This window comes from Suricata suricatta, chromosome 7 (assembly GCF_006229205.1).
Source record: "Suricata suricatta isolate VVHF042 chromosome 7, meerkat_22Aug2017_6uvM2_HiC, whole genome shotgun sequence".
Lineage (NCBI taxonomy): Eukaryota > Metazoa > Chordata > Mammalia > Carnivora > Herpestidae > Suricata > Suricata suricatta.
The window spans coordinates 144,109,308-144,117,518 of NC_043706.1; positions in this window are offsets into that span (position 1 = coordinate 144,109,308).

The following is an 8,211-nucleotide window of genomic DNA, read 5'->3' on the forward strand; positions in this document are numbered from 1 at the left end:
TGGGGTGTTTAGAGGTGTGTGGGGGTGGAGGGGAGTACAGTGGATGTGGGGGCGCAGGGGTGGTGCAGGGGCGCAGGGGGGTGGAGGGGTGGTGCAGGGGCGCAGGGGTTATGAGCTCCGGGTCCCCGCCAAGTGGCTGCAGAAGCCTCAAGGGGATCTCCAAGCTGGGAGGGGCAGGCAGAGCCCCGGCGGCCCCTGAGGGTGCTGATGCCAGTGGGGGACCGCGGGGCTCCGGGGCGCCTGGGGCTTGGCCTCCCTCACGGTGTCACGGCCGGTCTGAGTGCTGCTAAGCCTCGGACCGTTTGAAAGCTGGTCCCACACGTCACTCTTGAATGAGGAACTCTTTTTTTTTTTAATTTTTTTTTTTTTATTTCTGAGAGAGAGACCGTGTGAGCAGGGGAGGGGCAGAGAGAGAGGGAGACACAGAGTCCGAAGCAGCTGCAGGCTCTGAGCTGTCAGCACAGAGCCTGACTTGGGCCCTGAACCCACGAACCCTGAGATCATCCTTAGCAGAAGTCAGACCCTCCACTGCCTGAGCCCCCCAGGCGCCCCTTGAATGGTCACAGCTTGTGCCCAGGGAGATGGCTGGGTCGGTGGACCCAGGGAGCCCTGCAAGCCAGGGGCAGGGGTGGGGGGGGTGGGTGCGTGGGGAGGTGGGATATCCTGGGAGGTCGTGGAGGCCTGATGGATGGGCCTCTGAGTGGGGTGTGGGTGGGGCGTGGAGGAAGGCTGTGAGGGATTTTGGGGAGTGCGGTGGTCTGGTGGAGAGAGGGGTGGAGGAGGGTGGGGCTGGGGCATGGAGGGGATGGGACGGGGTGGTGGCGTTCCTAAGGGACGGTCCTCCCCTGGTGTTACCTGTGTCCGGTGGCCTGGTGTGGGTGCACAGGAAAGCCCAGCGGCGCCGGGGTCCCTCCCACACCCCCGCTCTTTCCGTGGATCGGTACCCTCCTGGCCCCCTAGCAGGGCTGCTTCTGGACACGTTTTTGCTGCTGCTCGGGGTGACTCGGGGATGACAGGGACTTCCGGGTCTGGGCTTCTCATTTTGGCGATGGTGTGGGAGTCTCAGCAGGGCGCTCGGGCTCCGGGGGACGTGGGCAGCACACGGCCGTCACCAGAGAGCAGAGGAAGGGGTGGCGAGGGGCCCGTGTGGGAGGAAGGTCCCTGAGCTCAGGCCGTTCCTGTCCCCTCCTGGAGACGTGAGCTTCGGGAGCGGGGCGGAGGGCCCGGCGGAGGGGCTCGGAGGCCCGCCGGGAGCAGGCGCACACGCGTGAGTTGGGGCGTGGGGTTTTCGGCCCAGCAGACGATGCCGGTGTGGGAGAGCTGGGCCCCGCCTGACACCCTCGGTGTCCCCGAGACCCTTGCTGGCAGCTGGACCCCTGATGCTCTGTCCTGTGACTTGGACCAACCCGTGGGCCCGGACTTTCACGTGAGGGCTCAGCTGGGGGACGTGTAAATACAGAACAGAAACGCAGTGTCGCGAATACCACTCTTTACGGAGTATAGATTGGAATGGGGCGCCTGGGGGGCTCAGCGTCTGACTTTGGCTCAGGTCATGATCTCAGGGTTCGTGGGTTGGAGCCCCGTGTCGGGCTCTGTGCTGACAGCTCTGGGTCTCCTCCTCTCTCTGCCCCTCCCCTGCTCACACTCTGTCTCTCTTTCTGTCTCAAAAATAAACATTAAAAAAACTAAAGAAGAAAACAGAAGCAGTATAAATCGGAGCCAAGCTTCAGGGCAGCACGGGTCCCACCACCGCCCCTCTCCCCCAGGAGTGACTTCTCACTGGGGGAGCGCCAGGGGACTGACGGTCACAGGCGGCCCCTACGTAGGGCTGACAGCAGGTGCGGAGCCGGTGACCGGGAGGCATCACGTGTCAGTATGCAGCCCAGGAGCTGAGCTGACGTGCGCGGTGAGAGGCACCAGCCTCCTCTGCGACACGGGCCGAGCAAGGCGCAGGCTGCCATCGGGGGGCGGGGCCCTGGCCTGTCTCTCAGGACGGAGGCCCTGGAGACCCGTCTGGCCAGGCGGGCAGAGGGTAGCAGGCCCGGCAGCGGGAAAGCCCTGGTGTTTCCACGTTTTTCTTCTGTCCCTTGCTGGCGTTCGGGGTGCGACGTGGCCCACCCTCTTCACCTGCCGAAGAAGCGGACACGGGCCCCATCACGAGGCGGACCCTGGCGTGGGCTTCAGCGCTGCAGGGGCATCCTGGACGTGTCCTGCAGGGGCCCAAGGGGACAGTGTCCCGCTGCAGGACCCCGCACTCGGCCCTGCGGTCAGTGGGCAGAGGGACGCGGTCTGGTCGTGACCCTGGCTTTGCTGCTCCCGGTGGGCGGGGCCCGCCAGTGGGTCTCAGTCTCCCCAGCTGCGAGATGGGCAGATGCCCTTCTTGGTCACCGTGCTTGTGGTCGCTGTCCCTGTCAACTCACGCTTCCTCCGCTGCCGGGGCATCGAGGGCAGCTCTTTGAAGAGAGACGGGGCGCCTTGGGCTAGGCTGGGGCCCTCCGCGTGTCCACCCTGCAGTGCGGCCCCCACCTGCCGCGCCTCCTGGACGTCCGTGCTAGCTTGCTCTGGCTTCCACTGCCCACCAACACTCGCCCTTCTTCCACGAAGCCTTCCCGACCCTCGGGCTGGTCCAGGGCCAACTTTGCCTGGAGGCTGTGCAAAATCTGGGGGCGTCAACTTAGGCATGTTGTTACTATTCCTCTCATTTTATAATAAGTAAAAGCTAATTTATGAGGTACAGCTTGGAAACCAGCAGATTAACTGAAGAGAAACAGCAGAGTGCCCCGTGTGCTGTGACCGCTGCACAGGAGTCACTAGTTAGTGGGGTGCTTCCCGCTCTCAGGGCCCTGCCCGGGCTCCCCCTTCCCCACGGCAGCAGGCAGTGCCGCTGTGGGGGCCGCTTGTGGGGGGGTGGGGGCGCAGATGGATTCGGGGTCAGCAGCCCCGTTGTGGGTGGGGGCTGCTGCTGCCCAGGGCCCAGCGTCGTGGAGGGACCGTCCAGAGTCCCCGTTGGGCTGCGGCCGGACGCTGTCCCCGTGCTGCACCATGCTGTGACTCACCCGTGTCCCCTAAGTGGCGGTGTCGGCTCAGAGGAAATGGGGGGGGGGTCTCTGGCTGCAGGTTTGAACGCTGCGGCGTCCCTGGGAGACCCCTTCGGACATGATGCAAATGGAGTGTGATTCAGTGGAGGTGACCGGCTGATGGGCTGACGCTTCCCGGGGACGTGAGTTACGCTCACATGACCCTTGAGCACACGTTTCAATGGCCAGAGGCTGCCTGCAAAGGCCTACGTGCCCCTAGTCCAGCCCAGGGAGCGGCTTTGGGAGACGTGCCGGGGTGTCCTGCCTAGAGATTAGGAGAGATTCTAGAAGTGACGTAACCACATAACAGACATCTTGGGAGACAGCCCTCCGACCCAGGCGGTGCCTCGGGACACGTCTGCTCACCCTGCTGCGTCCTCTGCCAGACTTTCCCACGTGATTTTGAGAAACGCTTTTGTGATGAGAATTTTAATCTCTTTCTTCGGTAGCGTCCGGGGGTCGGGGGGGGGGGGGGGGGAGAGGACGGGGCCTCTCAGCAGCCTGCAGGAGGGCTCGGGGTCTGCGCGCTGCCGCCCGGGCGCTGGGTGCCCCGCTCGGGTCCCCTGCTCACTCCGCCGGCTTCCCTCCACCCTCGTCGCTGGGGGAAATCGAGTGCTGAGTCTTTACCAGAGACGGTTTCAGTGCCCAAACCTTCACGGCATATCGCATTCATTACCACGAAGGGGAAACGCGTTAATAGACAATAGAATCCATTTTAAAAATTAAGGATGCAGAACGATGTGAATGCCCGCCCTGTGGCTTTCCTTCGCTTTAAATTAAATGCTTGTTCACGGGAGGGGGAGGGACAACCCGTGCATGGGGGGTGGGGGTCCGTAGGCGACAGCGGAGGCCCCGGCCACAGACCCTGGAGCCCCGACGCCCGTCTGTCTGTAGGACGGCCGTGCTGACGGCATATTTTGGTTGGAAGGATGGGGAAAGTCCGAGCTCATCCCCTGGGTGTGGGGCACACTGTGAATTCAAAATGAATTACTGGCAGTCTTTTGGGGTGTATTTCAGAGACTACCTAAACTGGCGGTGTGCAAGGTAGGGTGCGCCCTTTCTCTTACAGCAAACGGAGTAAGGTGTAGTCTTCCGGTGGCTTTTCATTTCACTGTTGTGTTGGTTTTTCTTTTAATATTTGCTGAGAAGCTGGTGGTGACTTTCGGTGTCGAAAGCCTTCTGGCCGTCCCCTGGTCTTCACTCTGCTGGCGCCCTGGGGAGGCAGGGCCCGTGCAGACACCGCTTCCCGTCCCCGAACCCGGTGAAGCCACCCGGCGGGGGTGAGGACGTGCTGAGGCTCACGTTGGGACCCCCAGTGGGCTTGGCCCTCATGGGCTGCCAGGTGGTGTTCACGTCGTCCTAACGCTCTTCAGGATGCTGTCATTTAGTGCGCGGCCTCCTAGGTCGGGGCTTCGGCGTGGTCAGTGGACGCCCCGGCGAGGAGACCGCGCCCCAGCGTTCTGGGGGCCTGGCGCTCACGTAACAGAATCCGTGACGGCCGCTCTTGTCCAGACCGACGGAGAGGCCTGGGCTGTGCCCTCCCCCACCCGCCAGCTATTGTCACTTCACTTTTGCCACTTCTGGGTCAGCAGAGCCCACCACCTGAGCCCGCTTTGTGGTGACTTGGGCGTTCCGATTCTGTCGAGGATAAGGAAGGCCGTTGCCCGTTCTGAAGTCCGTGCCAATCTCGGGCAGACTGACCTCGGGGAGATTTCACACTCGCAGTGGAGTCGTAGATGCGCCCGGTGCCTGTGGATGAGGTGGCCCCTTCGGAGCTGGGGCGCACACTCGCCGGCCCCTCCTGGGCGACCTCCGCTAGGAGGACTTCGGGCTCCTCTGGGCTCTCCGGGTGTTGGACATGCGTAAGGCCCCCGTGCTTTCCAAGGGTAGCTTCCGATGACTGACTCGGAGGCGCAGACCGCACCGTTGCAGAGGTGCTTAGGGAGGGGGCGAAAGGTGAGTTTACAAGTCGTAGGGAGAGAGGAGGCTCCAGAGATGGGCCGTGTCAGCCTTGGAAACGACCGGACCTCAGGGGCTCCCAGAGTGTGTTGTGTGCCCGACCCCTGCCCCTTGCCCCTGCTCGACCCTCCTCACCCCTCTCCCGCCCCCCTGCCCCCTGCCTCTCCCCCTGTCTGCCCCCTGCCTGCTGCCCTCAGTGCTATGTGCCCCGGTGAGACTGAACGGTGGGGGTGTCCCTGGGAAGAGGGCTAAGTGGGTCACCAGGTAGTGGGGGAAACTTTTCTTCCAGTCACTTCCAAGATTCAAATGACTTTCAGCCATGTTGGCTGTGATCTGTAAGATACTAAGCAGGTGTCTAATTTGGAGGTCCCCACGTTTATCTGGGGACACTTTTGGGGTCTGGCCGTGCCGGACAGCGGGGGTGGCTATCACAGGCTTCACTCCACATCACTGCGTCACCAGGGACACCACCGCCCCCCTCGCCCACCCAGCTCTCAGACGCTGTGTCCCTGAAACACCCCACTGACCCAAACTCAGGGAGCAGAAAATCATAAAATGCCACCTCGCCCCCCGACCTGGAAAAGTACTGCTGTCCCGACGCCTCTGGGATGGCCTCAGCGGACTCAGCGCAGGGCCTGCGGGGCCCAGGGCATTGCCGTGCTCCGGGGTCAGGCGCGCCTGTGCGGAAGGCGTTTCCGTGGAGGGAGGCGGGCTGGAACCAACGGTGCTGGGGTCGGGTTCCGCATCGCGACCCTGGGTCCACGCAGGCGACAGCGCTGGCGGCTGGCTGGCTGGGTGTATCCTGTGCCCTGGGGACATGCCAGACAAGCCCTCCCTTGGGGACCGCCCAGACGTCACCAGTCCCACGCGGGGCTGGGTGTTTTTGCCCTGTTGCCTTCCCACACCCACGCACCCACGGTTCGGAAGTGAGCGTCAGATCCCACTGGTCATGATGTTCCCACAAACCACAAGTGGACAAACTTGAAGGTATCATGTGTCACAGACTTTCAACATGCTTGTCATTGAACTTGGAAGTAGTGATGTTCCCAGAGTTTCCAGGTTTCTCTCAGGAGCGTGTTGGTGAGCTGTGCTCTGTAGGAACAGCGATCTCTGGGTCGACAGTGGGTTCCAGAAAGGCCTGGGGGGGAGGGGGAGGAGACAGAGTGAGGTGCCAGGGAAGGGGGAGCCGCGCTGGGGGGTGGGGGGTCATCCATGAAGTCGCCTGGGAGCCTGAGCTGCCGTATAAGCCCGGCTCCGGGCCGTCTCCTGCCTTGACCGTGCGCGCCCCACGGCCACGGTCACAGAGGGACCCACGCCCCAGCCTCGCGGGGAGGGCGAGGCCCCGGGAGCACAGCCCACCCAAGCGGGAGGGGGCACGGATTCCTGGGATAGACCCCCCGCCCTGGGCCAGACTGTGTCCCTCCAGCGTGGAAGGAAGCCGGCCGGCCTGGGCGAGCGCCTGCCGCTCCGCCTGGGTGCTGCTTCTTGCCAAAGCTCAATGCGTTCTTTCTGGGCCACTTTTTTAATGAAAAATGAATGTCCTCGTTGGTTTATCTGGTCTTTTACTGACCAAAAATAGTCATTGATCCTCGCGTGGTGATGTTCTATAGTTTTCTCAAATTTAGTTTTTTAGTTTAATTTTTATTATTTACTTTAAACATTTTTAGTATTTATTTATTTAAAAATTTTTAATGTTTATATATTTTTTTAGAAAGTGCTACAGTAAAAGTCAGGGAGGGGCAGAGAGAGAGGGAGACACAGAATTTGAAGCAGGCTCCAGTCTCCACTGAGCTGTCAGGACAGAGCCCAGTGTGGGACCTGAACTCAGGAACTGAAGGATCCTCACCTGAACCGAAGTCATATGCTTAACTGGCTGAGCCCCACGGGACCCCTCAGATTTAGCTTTTATATCTTGAATTCTTGGTGCAGACAGAGTCCTGCCCTCGCTCTGGATTTGTCCACAGTCAGAGAGCAGCCAGCAGGCCCTCCTCTGTGCCCAGAACTCGAGTGCCCTCCAGCAGGCGGGGCAGCTCCAGGTCGGGAGGGTGGCCATGGCCGAGGGTCAGCTGGCTGCGGGCTGGGTCTGTAGGCGAGAAAGGAATGTCCACTAGAGATGGCTTCCAGAAGTCTCCAGAAGAATGCATACTTTGCATAGCAAGTGTGCACACGCATTTGTCCCGGAGGACAGATTCTCCAGGCCCGGGCCGGAGGCGGGGCGCACCTGCCATGTGTTTACATCCCTGCGAGGCAGGGCGGCGGCAGGGGGAGGCTGACACGAGGAGGTCCTGGCCTGGCCTGGCCTCCCCACAGGTGCTGGGGCGGTGCAGCGGGGAGGTGAGTCGAGCCAGGCCTGGACCCGGGGCTGCCCTCTGCCCTCCGAGGAAGGGGGCTCCGGCCGGGGACTGTCTCAGCAGCTGCCATGGCCCTGGAGTGACGGGTCGGTCACTGAGTGCTGGGGTCACGTTTCTGGGACTGGCGGCTCCTGGCCCCACAGCCTGGACTCGTGAGCCCCAAACCCACGTGATGTGGCTGAAATGCAGACCGCTTCTGTCCACGGGAACTTTATACCATGTGGGCTGTGTCTCCACAAAGCTGTGAAAATTGTGTCTTACTTTCCGTGTCTTCCTGAGCTTATTCAGACGCTTTTCCTGTCGATCAAGGATACTTCCTTTCCTTTGCCAGCTCTGCCGTGGGTGATTCTTTCTTCAGGCTTTTCATAAATCCAGTGTAACACCTGTTACATGAGATGATACTGTACATGTGAAACTGGCAAAACGTTGCAGGCTCCCGTGTTCCGAGGAAGCAGGAATCACGTTTTCTGCGTAAATAACGCCTGCACGCGCTTGAACAGATGCTTCAGAGCGCCTGCTGTCCCGCAGCGCAGCGGGCATGTGCCGGTCGGATCGGTGCCAGCACTGAGCAAAATCGGAGGCTGGAGGCCCAGGCCGTGAACGGAAGCCTCCAGGGTCCTCCTGCCCCACGGCGCCGAGAGCAGGTGAGGAGGTGCCGTCGGCCTCGCTGCAGCCCCGCTGTGCTTCCGGACAGGGCATCACGCATGCGTGCGGGCTGTCAGCTTAGTGACCTGCGAGGCCCCGCTCTCCGCGTGTGGACACCCGGACCCGCCCGGCGTCTCCCCAGCACACGGACGGAGCCCGCCTCACAGTTGCTCCGAGCG